The 19,123-nt window shown below is 38.7% G+C and overlaps 1 long non-coding RNA gene across 1 annotated transcript in view; it reads right to left on the bottom strand.

The window, feature by feature from the left end:
* LOC107535742 (uncharacterized) overlaps positions 1-19,123 on the bottom strand; it is a 91,913-nt gene that overhangs the window by 32,588 nt on the left and 40,202 nt on the right. Inside the window, exon 2 of the long non-coding RNA XR_015714061.1 lies at positions 9,026-9,099. This is a non-coding gene — a long non-coding RNA (uncharacterized LOC107535742). The remainder of the gene's footprint in view (positions 1-9,025; positions 9,100-19,123) is intronic.

Below are 19,123 nucleotides of genomic sequence, written 5' to 3'. Positions count from 1 at the left end.
CCAAGACGAATTATGCAGTAGCTGCAATGGAAATTGATTACTAAGCCTTCCATGAGTCACATGCCTGAGGAATTAAGTACTCCAATCTATTATTGTCAGTATACTGATGGGTCAACCAGGCTGTGAATGGGAATTTGCATTAAATTGATTTGAGTGTTTTTTCTTGAACTAACATCACTCAATCAAGGGACACATTCAGACAGAGCTAGATAAGTCTGACTGAATTTGATTTGGAAAAGCAGAGTAGCAAGGGATTAGCAGGCAGGATTTAAAAGCACCATAAATCTGGCATTACAGGCTGGCCTGGGAGAAGCAGGTGAGCAGTCTCTGTACCACAAATAGGGTATCCAGTCAAAGCAAATTTGTTTTGCAGTTCTGTAGCATGCTGATACAATTATGGGTTACAAAAATCACCATCAGGTAATACAGAGGGCTACTTCTTGGGGGATTTTAGATCTGATTCAGAAATGACAAAGTAGTGGCCATCTGTCTCAGGGTGGAGGCTGTATTTCTAGTATGCATTTGCCATGCAGTGATCTTTTGACTTCAGGGAAGTCACTCGCTATACATGCAATGAGCTTTTACATAAAGAGGGTAAGTAGACTAGATGACCTGAAGTCCTCTTACGTTTAACATTATATGATTCAGTGAGCAGAAACATATCAAGTGCCAAATTTCACTCAAACACTTGGTGCTCTTTGGGCTAGATCATTGATTTTTCAACCTTTTTCATCCAATGGCACACATAAACTAATTACTAAAATTCTGCAGCACATCAAAAAAGTATAATTTTTACAGACCTGACAAAAAATAGGTATACTTTTAATTCATTCACACTGGACAGCTATTGTGTTGGCTGTTGTCATTTTTTTAAAATTTGACAATCTAAGGGAAAAAGGGTCAGTGCCTCTGATTAAATAGTCAGGTATTGCATGTTTTAGAAATTCTTCTGGCACATGGGTTGACAATCTCTGGGCTAGATGCTTGGATTCACAAGGAGCCTCAGCTGTGCCATGCGGTCTGTCCCAGCACGTGGCTCATGGTTTAGGGAAGGCATGAGTCCCCAGGGGCTATGGTGGGTTGGGAAGTTTTGAGGTACTGAGAATTGACAATATTTGAATGTTGAGAGAATACAGCTCAGAAAGGAGCATCTGTTGATACTCAAAATGATTTTCACTCACTAACAAATTATGAAATAAGTAAATGAGTCCCCTTTTTATTTGCTATTAACCACTCACGTGCATACACTAATAAGGATTCAAATATTTGCTTTGAATGGCTGGGAAAGAGCATTAAAATTTTGTCAGTCTCTTAAAGTGAGAGAAAAATGAATTTTCAGAGAACCTACAGTGCCCTTACATCTTAGCCTGTTCTAACTAAATAGCACCAGGTTGAAATTAAAAAAAAAAATTTATTGTTGAAAGTATTACAGATGTCCCCCTTTTTCCCCCCATTAACCCTCTCCGCCCTGCATCCCCCACTCAGGCCTTCCCTGCACTATTGTCTGTGTCCATGTGTTATGCATATTTGCATGTAAGTTCTTTTATTAATCTCTCCCCACCCACTCCCCCAGCCCTACCTTTCCCCCTTTATTTAAAAAACACATCTAACTTTGAAGTAGTAGAGTATTCTGGTTGAAGGATACTTAGAGGCATATAACTGAATAAAATTCATCTGTACTACTGACTAAGCTGAAAATTTGGTAAAGATGTGAGGTTACTGGTTTACTGATCAAGCAGGATTTGTGGGAGTAATAGCTGACCTCTTATCAGTGTTGAGAGTCTCTTCCATTTCCATCTTGTCTGTTTTCAGGGTTGCCATGGTAACACTATCAGGGTGTCCTTACTGTTGATTACAGCTTGTCAGAAGTCTGAGAGGTATTGCCACCTACCCCTTTCATGGCTCTTTCTGCCATTGCGGGATCCAGAAATCAGTAAACTGTATGAGTCTTTAATCATGCTGATATTCGTAGGATATGCATCTTTGATGTTTTAGGCTATATCTTGCTGGTTTGATTAAAATACAGAAAATACTTCTTAAAGATCAATATCTTGAAGTTGCTTTGCCCCTTGAAGTTCACTCTTAAGCACAAGTTGGTGAAGTTTTGCAGATAAGCCATTTGCACAAGAGGTGCTCATTGTTTGAATATGGTACTATATGAAGATATAGTAATCAATATTTTTGCAGCATTGTGTATTAGGGTTGTTCAATCAAACTTCATTCAACTCGAACCTGGGTTCTGTTGAATTGTTGGAACTAGAGAGCTATTAAAAGTACACCAAGGAGAAAATTACTGTATTATAATGCTCTAGTGAATGTATGGGGTATACTGAGCCCAGAATAATGAAAATTAGGTAGAAGCCAAGGAAAAGAAGTTGGGAATCCATTTTCAAGGATATAAAAGTTTAGTTAGGAGATTATTTTGAAGTAGCATTAAATGTGTATATTATCCTCACGTATTAAACCTGTATGAAGGGCCTGGGAAAATAAACCTAGAGAGAGCACTATTTGTGTGTTTCCAGTACAGAGGGTAGATGACCCCTAGACTGACAATGTTCAGTGTGTCTAAGATACAAATTTCAGGATGCCCAGGAGTATGAAGAATATTTGTAATGCAAGGGCAGGAGTTTGAATGAAAGCAAATGGTGAAAATTCATGAAATAAAATATGGAGTAGAGACAATAGAATCTCAGCCAAACTTCTATTAAGACTGGGAGATACTCGTCTAGGAAAAAACTCGGGTAACATTTCCTCAGCCACTAGAGGGCCTCAGTTGAATATATGACGTGTATCCGAAGGCCCTCTTCCTCACCGGGTCCCCTCTGCCATCTCCTAGAGAGAAAGAAGATAAGCAGCTGGTCAGTGTTTACACAGATGTCATGGTCTGAGTTTCCAGTTGTTTCTATAGTTACCTTCGAAGAGGAGAGAGAGAAATAGGCCAGAAAACAAGCTCAGTTTTGTGGGTACCTCCTGCTTAAGAGGGACTTTTTTCTAAACAATAAAACCCTATAGGCTTTGACTGAGGTGCTGTGATGTGAAAGGTCACAAAATTTACAAATGAATAAATCCATGTTTATATTTTTACCATTAACTTCATGGGAAGTAAAGATAATAATAAACCTAAAATTCAGCGAAAAGGAGCCAATGCAATGTTATGTTCTAGGTTCTAGAATATTCATACAGTATCCATATTCATATCAGAGGCATTTGTTTAAGTCTTGGATAACTATTATAAAACATTAAACTACTCAGAGATTTTCCTCTGAGGTGTCTGAGCCCTTGGTTACCATACTCTCCTCAGGCTAGGGTTGTAGTATCTATTCATTCATAGTCACAGTGGCGCAATTGAGTCCCAAGAGTGCCCAAGTGAGTCTCTTGTGTAAAAGCAGTCCTACCTCCTCCTGTTGACCAAGGTCAGTTTCTCCTGTCAAGATTGTGATTCTCTTATCTTTGCTTGCTAGTTCCTGGATACAAGGAGGCCAAAGTGCCCATGAGCCAACTGTAGCATAAAATTCAGTGGGATACTTGGTATGTCCTCTGTGAAAGTGTTAGTCCTTTGGGCACCAAGACCTGTCCATGCTGTGACTTTGCCAGGAGTTATGGAGAAAAGCATAAATGAAGGCCCCCAGTGATTCAAGTGGCTGTGATTGGACCTATTTCTTGATTGAGCGCTTGGTAGTCTTTAGTCATCCCCAAAGATCTGTTCGATTTTGGTAGGGACCAGGTGGTGAATTACACAGAGATACAATGGGAATCATCATCCTTGCACCCTTGAAATCTTTAAAGGTGCACTATATCCACTATCCCCCTCTCCAAAATGTGATACTGTTTCTGATTTACTGCTTTGGTCACTGGTGGGGACAGTTTTAGAAGCTTTTACTTTGCATGTGGATGTAAACTTTCATCATTGGGAAGGTCACAGCTCCAACATGGAAGGTGCATCATTTGTCAAACATGTTAATTCCAATCATACTTTCTGAAACTGGAGAAATAACCACCAGATCAAGCTGAGCCATTGTAAATTGGACTTTATCTACAACTTCATTTATTATTTGGCCCTTGTATGCTTCAACTGCAACAGGGGTTATCAGAGTATTTTGAGTTTCCAGCTTTCATTATCATTTTACGTCCCTTTTCCCACAATCCTCAAAATATTGGGAAATCTCTTTTCCCTGATGTATAGTTTCCCTGAGTATGTGCCTTAAAAATCTATTGGTAAAAGAATCATTACCATGTATACTTGCTGTGGCTTTGTAGGATCCTTCATGCTGGAGATCTGGCCACCTCTTCAGTAAATAGGTTCTGAGTCTGAAAACTAGTTCAGTACTAAGAACTGAACAATGAATTGTGATTTTTAATGGGATGCCCTCCCTCAGACTCCTTGTCATCTATCACTGATTTCCTTTGTTTGTGCAAGTTGAATAGTATTCTTGTTGGCTGCCCACCTATTTTGCTCCTAGAGTGGCCATGGTCCATTGACTATCTCCATGCTTTGCGATGGGTTAGGGTGACTGGCACTCTAATCTTGCCACTTACTATAATTGTGGCCCTTTGGCTTGGATTATATTATTTGGGGTCCTACTAATTTCATATCATAACTTTCCAAATATTATCCCTGACCTATAGACTAAAACTACTACTACTTTACATGTTAATGAGGCTGGTACCCTTCCCAATAACACATTCTACCAACCTTGGTAAATAGTGTTTGCAAGGGGTTTTCCTGTGGAACATAATTACCTGGCAGGTCTTCCAACTGAATATAGTATAGACATTCTAGAATGCTCACTTCCCTAAACCCTTTAAGTCATTGCTCCACTATATCCCATGGAAATTCTAGCATTTAAACCTCTTCAGCATGGGTCATTGATTTTTTCATCTTTCTAGGAATCACCATAGCAGCAGTTCACACCATTTTCTGGAATTCTTCTGAGGATGTTAAACCGTGTATCGCAGGAGAATACTCCTAAGTCAGTGTCCTTCTTATCCAATTTCAACACCCCAGAGATAGCGTGAAGTTACTGTCCTGAAAGTATTCTGTCCCTGCCTTGAACAAACATGCTCATGAGCCAGTCCCACATGTACTCCCCGGATTCCTGCTCATGCATGTGGCTGTGCTTTTCCCTCTGCAGCTCAGCTAGGCTGTGATGCCAGCTCTAACAGCTGGATTGCGACTTCGTGCTAGGGTCTGTGTGTTGCTTCTACTACCAGTGGTGGGGTCCTCATTGCCAGCCGGTATGATTCAGCTCCAAAGCACCATCTTATCACTTAGTTTCTCAGGCCGTTTTTAGTACCAGCTCTTAGGTTTGGTTCTCTGGAGGCAAACACTGAGATGACGTTTGGGGTACATTATATTTGTTAAGAATCATACAAGTGAAAGAGAGAGGGAGGAGGGAAGATTTGACACAGGAAGAAAATGTGATGTAGATCCAACGGAGCTTTGGCTAACCTGGCAGGAAGTTCTGGAGCAAGTATTGTTCACCTGAATTGTGTCACAACTCAGAATGGAATTACGGTCCTTTATACTTCTATGATTGGTCCCCGGGTGAGCGCTCTGTGGGGAAGAGAATGCCCTTGGGCAAGGCTGCTTTTTGCCCTGAGGCTGACTTTGAAGGTGCTGACAGCTGGAGGCATTATGTACTGTGGCTGGTAGACCTGGAAAAGTACTCTACCTTTCAAGGAAGGGTGTGCGCAGGTTGCAGTCAGCAATCAACCACTTCTGTGCGAGCATTTTCTTTAGTAAAGGGCAGTGCTGGGGAGGAAGGGATTTTCTTCCAGATGAAATGTGATAAGTTAATAAGATCAGTAGGTTTAGAGAAAGTTACTTGGCCTAGTTCTGGCTCAACTCCATCCTATTTCTATGATTTTTTTCCCCCCAAGACAATATCTTCTTTCCCATTTATGGTTGAAGGAGTACATGCAAAAATATTAGCCTGGCCCGGTGCAGCAATCAAGCTCACAAATGCTTGCAAGTTACCTCCCTGGAAGTGCTCCATGAGAAATAGAACCATCATTCTGTGCATGGGAATTGCAAGCATTGTTTCATCAGTGATACTTTTTTTGCACTGAGGTCTTATAGGAAGAACTTGGTTGCCATTCCTTCCTCTGGTTTCTCCAACTTTTGCACCCAGACCCTATACATGGTGGTTTGCTCTTGATGTTTATGGCAAGGCTGACGCAAGCAGCTTTCTTTGATAAAAATCAGTTCTAAGGTCATACTACTTCCTGGGGTGTGTACTGAGAACTTGTAGCTTGGTGTGGGAAGCCGTGGTTTTATACATAAAAACTTATATATTTCATGAAGGAAGCAGCTCTGCATAAGCTATGTCCCAGATGGTTTTCTTGTTTAATTTTTTTCTGCAAAGAAACCTATATATACATATATATGTGTGTGTATATATATATGGTTATCTATACAGCAAATGCATAAGAATATGTACTAAACATTCTACTTGATTTTTTTTTTAGGTCTATATAAATGTTCTTATACTGTGTGTGTATCTTCTGGACTTTGCTTCCTCCTTTCCCACACTTAATTTTTAAACAACTATCCATGCTTACACACACGGTATATGTGTTCCTATGCATGTTTGTGTGTGTGTATATATATATATACACACACAAACACACTACCTATATCTGCTGAGGAATACGCCATTATTGATTATAGCCAAGTTTATTGGGTTTTTTAACTGACATCCAAGTTAATTTCTATTTTGCACTATTATAAAGTTTGTGACAATGAAAGTCGTCGTCCATGTCTGCAACACATAAAATTCTCTGGAGAATGTTCCTAGAAGCATAAATGTATATACCCTGTAATCCAGAAATACATTAGGGGGGAGCGACTTGGCAATATTTCCTAAGAGGCTATGGCAGTTTACACTTCTATGAGCAGTTTGGTAACAGTCTGAAAATTTCAACTCTGTTTTGTCTCCCTGTATCTTAAGGTAAATTTATTTTGCATTTCCTTGATAATTAGTGCGGTTGAAGATCTTTTGTGGCTATTGGCCATTTTCCATTTTATTTTCTCTTGTGAATTTTTCCTCATTGTTTCTGTTCATTTTTTTTTTTATTGGCTTTCTTTTCTTACCAACTTTTAGGAATTGAATATAATTGAATATAATCCTTTGCTGTTCTTGTTGCAATTATGTTCCCTTGATCTCTGGCTTATAAGCTTTACATTTTAATGTTATTACATTTATTACACTGAAAAAGCAAATAGTTTAAACACATTTCCTGTATTAGCTTTGCCTGCTTTCTCTAAGAAAGCGTTTCCTACTGTGAGTTCATCAAGATATTCTCCTATATTTTCTTTCAGTTTTTAAGTTTTACTTCTCACATTCAGGTCTCATGAAAAACTGTATTTTTATTTAAAGAAAATTAGTTTATCTCAGGAGGTATGGATCTGATATTGAGTAGTTCTCCACTGATTACTAATGTCATCTCTGTCAGGTACCATATGCTTAGGCCTTTTCTGTGCCTTATATTTGGTGCTATTGGTCTGTTTGTCACCCCCTTTCCCTAAAACAAATACTCTACACTCAAACCACATAGTTTGGTTACCGTGGCTTTATAATAAATCTTCTATGTTGTATGGCCACCCCTATTTTTCAAAAATAAATTTATTTTAATGCAGTATCACTAGTATGTCTACTTCTGTGAAAAATCTCAGAATTGATTAAATTGCATTTAACATAAATTTTGGGGAGCAAATTGACCATTAGATTCTATATTTATGGATGGAAAGACTCAAAATCCTTCCTTCCATTAAACCTTTAATAAGGTCCAAAAGAGCAATATAGTTTTCCCCTTAAAATTTTTAGGAGTAAATCTAATAGAATGTATAAATTCTCATTGGGGTACTTTTTTCTACTTCATTGTTCTAATTTGTATTTGTTACAATATGGAAACACTTGATTTTAATGAGCTTTGCAGACAAGCTAATAGAATTAATAAAATTCAGCTGAGGCTCTTGGTGCTGTATGGTGACAATAACCTATATAATTGCTCATCTGTTTCTTCCTTTTCATTTGCACCAAGTTTCTTTGTCTTATTGCATCAACTACAAACTCTAGTACCATGTGGACTATCAGGTGTGATGGTGGACACTGTTGCCTTATTTCTCAATTCAGTAGAATTGCTTCTAAGTTTGTGTCACCATTAATCATGATGTTTTCTGGGGCTTATTGGTAGATGCTCAGTTCCCTTCTATTCATAGTTATTAGAATAGTCATGAATGTGTGTTATATTTTACTAGAATTTTTAATGAACCTATTGAAATAAGAATATGGCTCTTTCTTTTAAAACTCAGTCTAGAAGGATCTTATACCACTTGGGTCAGTATGGAAAGACCTGGAGAATATTATGCTAAGTGAAATAAGCCAGGCAGAGAAAGACAAACATCACATGGCCTCACTTATATGTGGAATCTAAAGAACTTAATAAACTGATGAACAGAAATGATTCAATGACATGGAAGCATAGATCAGACTGACAAATCTCAGAGGAATGAGTAGGGTGGGTGGGTAGAGGGGGAGAGATTAACCAAAGAACTTGCATGCATACATGCACAACCCAAGGACATGGACAATGGTGGGGAGAGGGACTGGGGAGGGGGGTGGACGGGGTGGAATAGGTCATTGGGGAGGAAAAGTGACATTTGTAATATTTTGAACAAAAATTTTAAAAACGAAATAAAATAATGACCAAAGAAAAACAAAAACAAAACTCAGTCTAATATATTTCTGCGTATTATCTAATATTTAATTTTCTTTGCATTTTGGGGTAGACTTGACTTGGTTATGGTGCACTATTTTATCTATGTATAGTAACGACCCAAGTACTAGTAACTAAGCCTATGATCTTTGTTTCCATATTTATAGAAATATTTTATACATGTTTACTTTGATAGCTACAAATAAGGAATGCTACTCACTTTAAGGAATAGACCCTTGTCCTATACAGATTGAAGTAAGTATAAACTTGACACCAAAACTGAGTGAAAAGATTTGGTAAAGCTCACCTGTCAAAAGCCTGGACATTGGGTCCTTGCTGAGTAGCGCATCATCCCAGTATACCAAGGTTGCGGGTTTGATCCTGGGTCAGGGCACATACAGGAATCAACCAATGAATGCATAAATAAGTGGAACAACAAATCCATGCGTTTCCTCTCTCTCTCTCCCCCCTTTCTCTCTCTCAAATTAATTTTAAAAAAATGTCTGGACTTGGTGGGATATTGTCTGCTTTCCATGAGAAATAAAGCAATGGTGTCCACCATCACACCTAATAGTCAACATTGTACTAGAGTTTCTAGTTAGTGAAATAAGACAAAGAAAATTGGTATAAAGAATGAAGAAACAGATGAGCAATTACACGTTATTGTCATGATGCAGCACCAAGAGCCTCAGCTAGATTTTATTAATTCTATGAGCTTGTTTGTAAAGTTCATTAAAAACTTCATACCTCACTCCATACACATTTCCTACTACCCAAAATAGTCTCGTTTGTTTACTGCTATTTTCATAAGGCATTCAAATCTATAACAAAATTTATCATTCTTGGTTAATTCAGGTTATCTACCTACCAGAAAATTATCAAAACATATGAAGATAAATTATGCTAGTAGGTTTGAAATCATAGAGGACAAGGACAAACTTGTTTACTGTATTCTTATGATGGATCTTAATTGTGTTACCTCTTTCATTTCCATTTGGCTAGAAGCTTGTCTATTTTAAGAAGATAAGGTTTTATTCTGCGTTTTGACTAGTGGTTTCCTCCTTGCATTTAAGTTTTAACTTTGAAAATAAATAAGTTATCTTTGAAATATTTTAAAACATTAAAAGAAAATTCCAAACTTGCAAAAAATACTTGAATAAATTAAAGAAAGAAAAAATATTTTAAAAAGCAGAGATCAATAGAATGGAACTTTTCTTTGTTGGCCATCCCTACTTCTTTGTTTCTAAGTCTTCACAAAGGACAAAAGAACTATAAAAGCAAACTTGTAAGATACAGAAATTTTAAACACCCTATAGATTAGAGTGTTTATTTTATTCATAAATATTTCAGTGTGTGTTTCCAAGAGCTGATTTATTAGATTTGCTTCAAAGTAATATGGAAGTAGGGAAGAGGGGTATAGATGAAAGAAAATTGGCTCTGAGTTAATAAATGAGAGTACATGGGGGTTCATTAAACATAAAAGTAGGCAAATTAGTAAAAGATCTTTTACATTCATTGTAGAAAATTTCATTGACTTCTTATTTAATTGCATTGCAGTCAGAAACAATGGTCTGGAAACAATTGTTTAGAAACCAAAAATGTTTTTCCCCCCATATATTTGATTAAAAATAAGTAATATACATCCACATATATAAATAAAATTTTATCAATGTTCTCTTTTTGTTAACTGCAGGGTTCTAGATATGTTTATTGACATAATATTAATTGTTCCTATCTTCTCTAGACTTACCTATTTATTTAAATCAATTTGGGAGAATTATAATAGAAATATAAGGGAAATAGAAAAATCTACAATCATAATAAAATTGTCTGCCAGTTCTTACTTTATATTGAGGTGATGTTGTAAGCATATAAGTTCATGATACATTTTTCATTAGTAAAAATGCATGTAGGGATGAACACTATATATTGATTAAATCAACATTTAGATATTAGCAATCTTTCATGTAGTATTTGCTCGGTGTATCTATTACTCTATAAGCCAATGACCAATTTTTTAGAGAGCTATTCAGATTATCTGTGTTTTAAACCTATGTTTAATCATTACATTTAATGATTCCACTGTCTTACGGCTTTTGGTTTTTAACTGTCTTGTTGAATTCTTGGATTGATTGAATGCTCTATTCCATTTTTCCTTTTCTGGTTTGGAATTTATTGATTCTCTATCTAGTACTTTAGTATTTACCTTTATGTGTTATGAATGTTGACTCAGAGGAGGATTGATCTTGGACTGTGTGTTGGTCAGGAGGAAGATAAAGATGGAAAGAATTCTAATGCATCTTGCTCTTCACCTTCCATGTTATTGCTGATAGTTTAGTTCTCTACTGTTTAGCCTCCTGGTCAGACATTGCTCATGCACAACTTCACACCTCAGCCTCATTTGTCTTTTATCAGCTGCCCCTGCAGCAGCTAGCTCCTGTGGACCTTGCATGATTTTACACAGATGCAGTCCGACAGCATCTCATCTCATGCCACATACCTCTTGCCTCCCACTTTGGGACCCTTCTTGGAACCCTCACATACTCATTCTGGATGGGTAGAAAGTTAACACCTCTAAGGGCAAACCTTAGCTCATTTCCATTGGTCAAATACTTAACCACTAGCTCCACTTTCTCCATCTTCCTATGAAAGGTTCCTAGACACCTTTATATCAATTTTTGGGGGGAAGTCTCATGGCCTTGAGCAATCAGTCATAGGTTTATATTGTGTCTCTTTTCCTGCTTCATTTCCCTTGTCATTCACTCCTGCTCTAGGACCATCCTCTCCAATAAAAAAGTAGTATATAAGTTCCTCGTTTGGGGCTCTGATAATTTAAGCTTAGGTCCCTGAGATCTGAGATGGGGACTATGGGATGGATGAGCCTGAGAAGCCTAAAACCCTGGAATGGCAGATATTGTGAAAGTTCTGCCCCATAACCTCAAGCTCTAAGTTTACCTAGAGCAGTGGTAGATAGTTCCTGTGTGTACTGATAGCTTGTCATTTCAATACTTGCATCTGTGCTCCTCTGCCTGAGGGCTTTTTCTGGTGCCTTGGGGGCTTGCTAAACACCTGTGCAGAGCAGCCCAGAAGAGCTGGGGTGAGACAACCTTCCACCAATGAGGAATGGAAGTTGGCAGATAAACTCCAATTTTCCTGCTCCTTGCATATTCTACAGGGATCCCTAAAAGCAGATGGTTACTCAGGGTAGCTCGCTCAGCAATACGCTCTTTATTGTGTCTTCTCCCTTTTCTGTCTCTTCTTTGTCTCACTCTCTCCACTACTTTACTGGATATAGGTAGATCATTTGGGAAGTTATCCCAAGAAACACAAGACTTTGCCTTTGGGTGTATGTTTAGGGAGGTCCCAACTAAGATAACTCAGATTTCCTCACACCCACCAGGAAGGCGATCGGGATTAAGAGATCATTTCTTTTTGGCGAATAATATTCACAAATATTTCAGCTTGTATATGAATGTGATACACTTGTCTCAGACTATAAGTTCACATCTTTGGGAAATTGAAAACAATGATCTCTTCAGGTGTCCATGAGGCAGTATGGAGGCTGCTGTGATATGTCACCCAGATCCTCACTCAGGGATGAAGGACTGATTCCCAAGCTGCTGAGAGTGTTTCAGGTAGATGGCCCTCAACTCAGCCTTCTTGGGGGTTCCTCAGTGGCATAGAATAACCTTGTCAAAAGTCATGCCTCTTTCCTGGATGGACTGGATCCAAGAAATGATTGTCCCAGGAGTATAAAAGGCTGGCTCTATTGTCCCAGCTGTGGGCAGCTCTGAAGAATGAATTGATCTTTAGACCTTCCTACAGGCCTGGCTGAGGTATTTTCTCCAGACAGAATTGCAGCTGGACTTCTTACTCGGCTCATTCCTACTTGCTTCCCTTCCCCAGCTGAGGATCCCAAGAGCACTCTCTGAACAACCTCCAGCCTGCTGATCTCCATCTCAGACTACGTCTTCCAGATCAAGTTCTCAGAAAATAGGGAGAGAAAGAAATACAATGAACACTGTGATGTCTCTCTTTTGCTTTAGTTGTCACCTTCTCATATAAAAACTCAATCCTTTTCTCCTATGGAGTAGGACATGGGGGGATAAAAAGGAGGTATAAGCCAAATCTGAAGCTTGGGATGCAGTGTGGCCTAGAGGACTAGACTAAAGTCTGCAAGATCCAAAGAGGACATTAGGTGCTCACTATGTGTCTGATATCATAGTAGGAACATCCATGTTTTCCCATCCTCCCCCATTTAACAGTTAAAAAAAAAAATTCTCTCCATTTTACATTTAACCTAGCCGTTTGTGAAGTATCTGGATTAAACTTTTTTTTTTTTAGAAAATGTATATGCCAAGGTTAGAGGTATGCCTGTTTAGAGAAAGTCTGAATGGCAGAGAAGAACAGGTCAATCATGCTCCCAGAAATTGACTGCACTAGCAGGCTGTGATCTTGGAGAGAAGGGAGGTATAGTAATGTTTGAAAGCATGCCTGTGGAGTTGGGGCCACGAGTCTAGATAGGGTTAAGAGTATTCTTTGCTTTCCTAACTGCACCATTGTGGGTGGTAAAGAGGAGAACTGATCTTTTGTACTTTTGTATGGATGAATGGTTGCATTTGCTCCAACTCTTTAAAAGTTCCCAGTAGGCATGTGCAAAACAGAAGAAAAGGAACATAGCAGACTGAGCCTGCTTTCTACATTCATCCCAAACTAGCCTTCTGAGGCTTTTGAGGAAGGTGAGCTCAGGGGTGAAACTCTCTCCCCACCCCTAGTAAAGCCTCACCTAAGTGATCAGAGATGAAAATAAGGAAAGTCTGTATTAGCATTAGCAAGTAAAGAAGAGCACATGACATTGGGGGCATTTCTTGAAATTGTTGATAGTATGTAACCAATGGGATGGAAGTCAAGATTGGTCACTGCCTTGCTATTGTGGATTAATAGCAATGACTACTTAGGAAAAGGGGAGCTCAGTCTTAAGTCAAAATCAGAAATAATTTTTTCCTGATGTGATTACTAGGAAGGTGAACTGTGGATGACACCTTAGAGTTCAACAAAATTGTGAGGAAAGCTAGTCACCCCTGGCCCAGCAACTACAAACAGTGAAAGCCACACAGCTAAAGCCCATTTATATACTCACTTCCCTCAGGCTAAAGTGCTAATGGAAACATCAACAGAAGAATATTAAAAGATATAAAATTCTGGAAAATGTAAGGGCTTAGATCTATTTAATCCAAGAAAATTAAAGTCACTGATTTATTATGCAAAATTAGACGGAATTTTTCAAGGTCCTAGTCTTATGCCTCACTTTATTCTTCAATTCTTTTTATAAGAGCCATTAACAAATCATTTCTCACTTCTCATTGATCCAGGATTTAGCAGGCAAACGTTAAAAATGAGATTTGGTGAAGCTAAGGGTTTGGGGAAAGAGGTATTTCCCTAACAGATAAACACAATCAGTTTGATTGTTTTGTCTTAGTGACAAATTAGAATTGATTATGAAACCCATAGAGCTAAGATATTTAGGTTACTAATAACAGACTATAATGGGGAAAAAACAATCTATCTTTGTATGTTTATGAAAAAAGCCTGTTTATTCCCTAAATTATTAACTATTGAGTAATTTTTTAAAGGATGGACTAATTTGACAACAAAGCACCTAACACCCTAATTCAGGAAGTCTCAACTTAACAAAGGCCTCCCCAGGGAGGTGAAGTGTGACTGTTAAACTCCCTCTATGTGCTCCCATAGTATTTCCAACATCTTTTAATGTCACTCATATCTCTCCTTCTTGTAATTACTAAGTGTTCTTCATTTTTTCCTGGTAGGCACTAAAAACCATTAGGTCAGGGACTATACAATGTCTCTCTGGTCTAGAACACAGATGGCATACACCTGTGCAACTTTAAACATTTCCTGTGATTCTCTTCATTCAGGATTAGGCTTTTGAAGAAAATAGGAACTTTATGGGACAGTAAGAAAAGCAAAGCATGATGGTATATGAAATGGCTACCTCTCTGAGAGAAGGCAATGAAGCTGTACATTTTAAAAATCATTAGAAGTAATAAAGAGTGGAAAGGACACTGAAGGCCATTCTTGACAAGCCCTCTGATTGCACATGAAGGAAACCGACCTTCAGATGCAGCCTAACCTGGCTCAAATCTTGACAGTGACCTGCTACAGAGGCACAAGTTTAGATTAAGAAGGGTTGAGAAGGAATCGCATCTTTTGTAATTACTCTACTCTTGAAAATCCTTAAATGAAAAGCCATGGGCCACAGCAACACTTACTGAAATCTTCTGCCCTTAAACTGTCTCTCTGACGCTTGTCCACATCTCCACAGCACATAAACTTCTATTCAGGGCCAAGGGCTTTTTCCCTCCCTCCTTTCTTTGGTCTTTGATTCTTTCCTCTTGGGGAAAAGACTCAATTCATTCCTATAAAGAAATAAACCTTCCTATAAATTTCCCTCTTCCTTTCCTTTTAGGCAAGGGTATTTATAGGGTTCTTTTTGGTGGGTTGGCGAAAGAAGAAAGGACATCTTTCTCCCAGGCTGTTAATTTTTATACTGTTATAGATTGAAGTATGTCTGTTTACTTATTACTTCTGTTCCCTTGTTATAGTTTCTTCCTGAACATCTGTTCTGTTTCCCATATCTATATTTCATCTGGATAATGTCTCCTGTCTGATCATTTATCTGTCATGTATCTAAGAAATGGGTAGTTAAGAATCAGGCAGGGATATTCTGTCAATCTATAAATCCTTTGAATATTCCTGGCCCCATGGTGCTCTTTCCCAGATTTCTGTAGCACTGGCACATGGCTTATAGCTCAGCATCGAATGCAGCAGCTTGTGTACCCAGTTCCAGCAGAGAATGATCAAACCCTTGAGATGAAACCCTAAGCAGGCAACTTGGCTAAGCTGAAAAGAAATTCCATGTGTCTACACTTACATCCCCTACAAAGAACCAATGCTGAGTTGAGGCTGGGTTTCATTGTCCCTCAGAAACTGCCACCAGAAACATCTCTGGACTTCTGCAGAATCAGGTCATGATAGACTCTAGAAATCTAAATTCCTAGGCATTGTAGTTTACAAACACACTTTGTGGGCAGCACTGATGGGATCTGTTGTTAGGGGCAGTGGTTCTCTCCAGGTGGCCACAGAGCTTATTGCTTTACAGATGGGTCACTCATGTTACATAATCTTTGGAATAGTAGATGGAAAAAAAATGGAGGGTTACACTGGACTGTTGGTCTTATGCCAGTTGTCATAGATAAACAAGACCACTGTCTGGGCCAGCATTGGAATTAAAATGTGGTTCATCTGCCCTGTGGCAGCTTCTCCCATTCAACTGGGTTAGAAAAGTCAGGAATCTATGAATTTGTTGTTATTGTTATTATAAGGCAAGGACCAGTCTGAGATTTGTCTCTATTCCCTCTCATCCTTCCTGGGTCAGTTTCAAGGGGTCCAGGTTTTTTAAGAAGTTGAATTTTCAGAGAACTTACTACCTCATTTGGACCTCTGAATATTAAGCCATACTCTTTGTATATTTCAGTGTCATATTAGAGACTGGCTTCTAGAATGTTATAACACAATGAATTAAGTTCTCAAATATGGCCTAAAGGGCAGTTTTCCTCAAACAGTGGGCAGCCAAGTTCCGCAAAAATCTTGGAGTCAAGCTAGGCTCAGGTTCTGATGTTGGTCTTTACAACATTCCCAGTATCTCCAAGAGAAGTGCTAGAAGCAAGTTTTAGTTTTCTCACTTAAAAATAGAGACACCAAAAATGGAAGGTAATGGGAATAGAAAGCACCCAGGAGTTACCACATATTAGTAATAGTGCTAAGCAGTGATTCTCCCTTGTTTGATGAATGTCAAGCTCAAAGAGTCACTCGGTGAACACAGGAAGTAACTCCCATTGACCAAACAGTTCACCGGTCAAGCTCCAGTTACCTAAACCTGGAGCAAACAAGCTGCTGGTATGTTTTTCTCAGTGAGATGCTCCCTCAAGATCCTATGCGACAGTGTCAGTTTACAGGATTGCTTTGGCTTAGATCAGTTTTCATTCCTTCTAAATGCTGCTCAGGTATTAGGTACACCTTTCCGTAACCTCCACTCGTTAAAAGGGGGTGCATCAGAAGATGACCAAGGCTAGGATGCTTACTTCAAGAAATCTGAAACCATCCTCCCCATAGAGGAATTGGCGTTATCATCTCTCCATGTACCTTGCCATTCTGTTATATTGCTTTCTAACTTGGTAAAGAAAATCCAATAGGGCTAGAGTGAGGTCTGGACCTTCTGTCCTTAAGAGAGCAGGCCAGTTGTGTGCTGGGAACGCTGTAGTCACCAGGGCTTGATTCTCTCTCCAGGGGCCTGGCCGTTGAAATAACCCCTGGCTGCTTGCGGTAGGGGAGACAGCTGGGCCATAACTTGTTCCCTTGTTCCCTCAGCTTCTATGCATATTCTCACTAGGCGACAGAGGAGTGATTTGAGGAGAACTATAGGAGGCTTTTTGACACAGTCAGGCATGTGTGCTAGAGGGAATGGGACAGCCTCATTTCCTTTGTGTGATTTCTGATTATTCATCTAGTTCTTCTTGGGTCTCATAAGAATGGCACCCAGGCATGGTCATCCTCAAACCTGGTCAGTGTGGCTTTACTAGAGCTCAGAAAAATCTTTTCTGGATATGTTACAGGATTTTTGTTATGTTAAAAAAATTACACAGCTTTGTTGAGCTATAGTTGATATATAACAACCAAACTTTACATATTTAATGTTTTAACATATGTATATACCAGTTAAAGTATGACCACGATGCAAATAATGAATGTATTCATTATTGCCAAAAGTTTCCTTGTGCTTCTTTGCAGCCTCTCCCTCTCACTGCTTTACTCTGTTACTATATATTAGTTCTCATTTTCTAGAATGGAATTATACAGTATGTACTTTTTTTAAATGGCTTCTATCACTCGGCATAATTACATTGAGATTCATCCATATTGTTGAATCATTTATTCTTTTATATTGCTAAATAGTATTCACTGTGTGGATATAGCACAGTTTATCCACACACCTGTTGATGAATATTTGAGTTGTTTCTAGGTTTTGGCTTTTACAAATACAGCAAATACGAATGTTTGTACACAAGATTTTGTCTAGACATATGCTTTCATTTATCTTGGATGAATATCTGGGTATGGAATGGCTAGATTGTATAGTAAGTGTATGTTTAACTTTTAAAATAAAACTGCCAAACCATTTACCAATGTGATTGTACAACTTTACCTTCCCATGGGCAGTGTCCTGCTTGGGCTCAATTTCAAATGTACCATTTCCCTCTCATATGGTTGGATAAGCTGAGCAATAACCCATTGTGAGTTAATGGGCCAGATACAACCCAGCTTATAACAAAGGAGACAAATGGTCACTTGGTGGTCCAAGGTCAAACATCCCATCTCTACAACGCCCAGTTGCAGATGACATGGCCTTGTTTCAGAACCCTAGGGGCTTTCCATAAACTCTACAAGAAAGCATTTCTCACCACTGGCACAGTCATGTCTGCTGAATCATCTGGCTGAAGAGGTGAAGCTGCTTGCAGTAGAGCTTGGCCTGTCTGAGAGCACCTTTCTGCTCTAGGCCTCACTTAAAATGGGCAATCTTTTGAGTCACTTCATTTGTAGGCCAGACCAGTATCTCAAGTGAGGGATTTGCTGTCCCCAGAACCCAAAGAGGCTGACATGCACTGGACTTCCTTCTTTGTGGCAAGGTCTGCAAGATGCAGCAATTTGTCTCTCACTTTGGAAATGTCCAGGCATATTCCTGGTCACTAGGTCTCTAAAAACTTGATTAAAATGATAGATTCCTAAATCTTGGAAGGGTTCCTCTTCCCTTCGCTTTCAGTATATTATCAACGTCTTACACATCCTGCCTCATCAGCATGTTTTCATGGATGTCATGGTTCAATGTGATGTTCTTTATATATTCACAGTGTCCAGATCTCTTATGAGTATATTATGACAGCAAGGATGGGTTATCATAGTTTATAAATGTATTTATTTTGGTCCAATCCACTTGAATGAAGTTTTTCCCAGGGCTGTTTTTAAGTCTTTCCTGAATTGGACAGGAAAAAAAAAATACATTCATCTAATCAATGGCTATATATAATTTACTCATTAATCTGCTCTCTCAAAGATACTACCTCCAGCACAGCAGCCACAATTATGGTTTCTACTTGGCTGAGTTTGCAGTAATATACAGTCATTTTCAGGATTCATCCTTGCCATAATATAATGAGGCACTCCCATAATCTACCACGGAAGCTCAGGCATTTTAACATTGCTCAGCATGGGTTATCATTTTCTCTAGGCTCCTAAGTGCCTCTCTAGCAGTGAGTTTTTCCTATCTCCT

The sequence above is a fragment of the Miniopterus natalensis genome, chromosome 1 (assembly GCF_054644295.1).
Source record: "Miniopterus natalensis isolate mMinNat1 chromosome 1, mMinNat1.hap1, whole genome shotgun sequence".
Taxonomy (NCBI): Eukaryota; Metazoa; Chordata; class Mammalia; order Chiroptera; family Miniopteridae; genus Miniopterus; species Miniopterus natalensis.
Note: the sequence above shows the minus strand (reverse complement) of the source record. Positions and strands in the feature narration are given on the sequence as shown.